The sequence below is a fragment of the Sinocyclocheilus grahami genome, unplaced genomic scaffold, assembly GCF_001515645.1.
Source record: "Sinocyclocheilus grahami isolate Dianchi unplaced genomic scaffold, SAMN03320097.WGS_v1.1 scaffold493.1, whole genome shotgun sequence".
NCBI lineage: Eukaryota > Metazoa > Chordata > Actinopteri > Cypriniformes > Cyprinidae > Sinocyclocheilus > Sinocyclocheilus grahami.
The window spans coordinates 1,030,552-1,035,057 of NW_015505672.1; positions in this window are offsets into that span (position 1 = coordinate 1,030,552).

Below are 4,506 nucleotides of genomic sequence, written 5' to 3' on the forward strand. Positions count from 1 at the left end.
ACACGCCCCCCCCCCCCCCCCAGATTTGAGAAGAATGATGTTGTGAGCCTTGATGTGTCCCTTGCACTCAATCTTCAATAAATGAGCTGTTTGACACACAGGGAGGAGTGGGTGAGTAGTACAGATACTCTCTTCATACTCAGCCTCCACCATCGTCATCACAAAGCTGTTAAAATGGCAGCTCTCTCCTACACCAACAGTTTCCCAATCTCGCCCTCTCTCTTAATCTTATTCAAGCACGTACCTGTCCTCGACTCAAGAAGGAACTTGTGTCAGTAATTATGTTTGTGTATGTGTATCCTCATTCCTGAGCTCATGTTAAACAATCCCCCTTTCTGATAATGGAATGGGTTCTCCATTGTGATCTCTAGCTCATATCTGTCATGACTGCACAAGCGGGGATTGGCTAGCCACAGATTAAACGGGTTATTTGCACAGCAGCATCCATCAAGAGAGCACAGGGGTGATTCATCTTTGTAAAAGAAGAGCTCAGAGTAATTAAATATTCATGAGCATTTTTGGTCATGCCCTCTGTATGAGCCTGCAAATAGTAATGCATTATTAATCAGAATTTAAATGAAGTGAAACTATTCTTTCAATGGCTGGCTTTGGTGATGAATTCTTGCACTCTAAGTGCAGCCGAAAATACGATAGACCACAACTGTGAGGGAAATAAAATACAAATTAAGTACTTTGACACACTGTGTCTAGACAGTCCAGCAAATATAAGCTTGGTGACTGCAAGGCCTCTGTGCCACTAATTTACTATTCGCTGGTGAGCAAAAGCAGAAATCGATGGGTGTTTGAGGTCACTGGTCAGGAAGCCACTGCCAGTGAACGTATAAGCTGGAGATCATTACATGTTCACATTGGTCAAGGTCAGTACAGGATAGTAGAAATATTTCCTATCCAGACTGGCCTAGTACTAACAAAAAGAACCAAATGAAGTCTTTGCATGTTTTTTGGCATATCAAATGACAGAATTTGTTTGAATGAATCTTGCATACACTCAACTTAGTTAGAGTAGATGATTTGACACATTTATGCTACCAGAGTTGGTAAGATTTTCTTTTTCAATGAAGGCTCTTATGTTCACCAAGACTGCATTTATTTGATAAAACATATCAAGGTCAGTACAGGATAGTAGAAATATTTCCTATCCAGACTGGCCTAGTACTAACAAAAGAATGGCAATTGATTTGTGTGAAATTAATATCTGTTGAATGTCTGTTTTTGGAAACTACTCTATTATAACTGTGATGCTCAGGAGCTGGTCAGTTATCATCTTGGCTACTGTGTGTAATGGACATTTTAAAAAGAGGCTTATGTTAGGATGTATGACATATTGCCTCGGATTACTGTCTTTTATGTAATTATTTTTGGTCAAAGACTAGCATACTATATTTGTATTGGTGAATCTTGCAAAAATGTGTAGGTCACATTTCACCCCCAAAAAATAAATCAAAATCAAATTTTTTTTAAATAAAGCATATTTTAGGATCATTCTTTTTGTATAGTGACCATATTTTCATGACAATTAAGCACATTTCCCCCCCAAAATCTAATTATAATGTTTTGTGTGTGTGTGTGTGTAATTTCGATTATTATTGGTGGAGATTCTCATTTGAAAAATGTATGATTTCTTACAATTCAATGATTTCTATTTTCTTTTTCAATGAAGGCTCTTATGTTCACCAAGACTGCATTTATTTGATAAAACATATAGTAAAAACAGTAATATTGTGAAAGATTATTATCATTTAAAATAACTATTTTCTATTTTAATTATTTTTTTAAATTTAAGTTATTCTTGCAAAGCTGATTTTTTAAGCATCATTACTCCAGCCCTCAGTGTCACATGATCTTTCAGAAACCATTCTAATATGCAGATTTGCTGATTTTGTGCATCTTACTGATTACAAACTTTTGATAGTGTAATGGGAACTGGGGCCATCAACCTCTAAAAATCACACAAAAAAATGAAGATATTCCATGTTTTAGGGCAAAAGTTAATGGTTCTTGTATGTATGATCATTGACATCAATTTGAATTGAATGTGGAATATAGATGTGTAGGTCACATTTCACCCCCAAAAAATAAATCAAAATCAAATTTTTTTTAAATAAAGCATATTTTAGGATCATTCTTTTTGTATAGTGACCATATTTTCATGACAATTAAGCACATTTCCCCCCCAAAATCTAATTATAATGTTTTGTGTGTGTGTGTGTGTGTGTGTAATTTCGATTATTATTGGTGGAGATTCTCATTTGAAAAATGTATGATTTCTTACAATTCAATGATTTCTTAAATTTAAGTGTCAATTACACGTTGATGGTAGAATAAATACTGCCATGGTATTTAGATACTTTACAATTTATATATAATGAATATCACAGTATGAAAGCATGTTATTTTTGCAACTTTGGAGTCCATACAGTTAAGTGAGTGGAATTTACTGTCATAAATATACCACTGTCATACTTACAGCGGATAGCTGTGCATTTGTTGCTGCCATAAACAAAAAAATGAAGATATTCCATGTTTTAGGGCAAAAGTTAATGGTTCTTGTATGTATGATCATTGACATCAATTTGAATTGAATGTGGAATATAGAATTTTCAGAGAAGAAGCCATTGTATGGCTTCAGAATGTTTGCAGTGTAGTGCAGAAGTTGTATGGACTACTTTTATGATGCATTCTTTTTCTGTCTCTACAGCTCCAGTCACCATCATCAACAAGAGCACCCTGGACATTCTGTGCAATATCTTCTATTACGTTCCACCAAAAAAAGAAGGTCATACCGGTTTGAAACGACATAAGGGTGAGTAAATGATGACAGAATTTTTAATTGTGGGCGAACTATTCCTTTAAAACTATATTATATATTGAACAGACAACATAAACAGCAATATAAAGTAGATATAAAGCCAACAACCAAACCTGTTTGCTGGTGTAAAATACCCATTATGCTTTAATCAATGTGCTGAATGCTTCAAAACAACTGGATTTCAGCCCCATCCCCCAATACCCCAGTGCGTCCTATAGGAGCTGTTAAAGACAGGCAAGCCTAGACACACATGCATTCTGCTCCACACAAGGGTGGGATAGGAGCCCCTACCCTGTGTTTCATTTATCACACCAGGCATCCAATAAACACACACACACACACACACACACACACACACACACACACACACATACATAGATGCCCAGGTAGACAACCTGCCTTCCATACATAAAATGCAAGCCTATGGAAAAACAAACACTCGTGGCTATTCGCAGTTGACATACATACTCCAACATCCATTTGAGTGCAAAAAAAGCCATGCACTCACAAATGCACGCTCCTGCATAATTCATGTGCGCACTCTCGCACACTTATAACCCATAATCCACCCACAGAGAAATTGAGAAGGGTTTTCCCCTGGTGCAGAATTAATGAGCTCACGCTTCCCAGCCCCCACTTCCTCTTACCTCTCCCTTCCTGCACCTCAGAGCTGGGAAACACTGGCAGCTGAGTGCCTCGCATAGCCAGACCACGTGTTTGGTATTCATTGTGTTGACCGAGATTACCCTGATACTGTCTATAGGCTTTAAGCCACAACATAACAAATACATGCACTGTTTATATGTGTACTGTATGTGTGAGGTTATTACCTTAGCCAATAAACAATTTCCTGCAAAATCCTCCACTTTCAGCTCAACATCAATGCTTGGTTACATAATGTAGGGGCTGCCACAACAAAAACACATGCCCTATACAACAGTTACATGTCAATAAAACAGTCTCTTCCTGTCTGAGTGAGTGGATTGTGTTCCGAATAAACTACAATATGGACCGTACTGTATCCTGGTATCAAAAAATGTGGTCATGTGTGTCTATTGCAATACTCAGTCTGAACTAAAGAAACAAGAGCGCTAACAGTGAGTTAAAATTGGTAATTGAGAGGAACTGTGAGAAATGTTATCAGAATTGACTTTATCCATAAAGACGTGATTGCATGGAGAACATCAGGACTCCCACTGGCTTCAGTTCCTGAACTAAAGCACTTAAAAACAATCTCTTATCAGTCTTCAGGTGTCTGGTAATACAATATAATGACGCATTTGAGATACGTTGTGCAATGTGGATTCAGCTGTGCATTCTTGCTGTTACATATTGAACTGCATTGACTAACAGAGATTCTGTTGCATAATTTAAAGCAGTTGTATGTATATTATATACTGATCAAATGTCTATTCATATCTTCTTCTATGGAGGTCTATGGAATTTCGACGTTGTGTGTGTGTGTGTGTGTAATTTCGATTATTATTGGGGGAGATTCTCATTTGAAAAATGTATGATTTCTTACAATTCAATGATTTCTTAAATTTAAGTGTCAATTACACGTTGATGGTAGAATAAATACTGCCATGGTATTTAGATACTTTACAATTTATATATAATGAATATCACAGTATGAAAGCATGTTATTTTTGCAACTTTGGAGTCCATACAGTTAA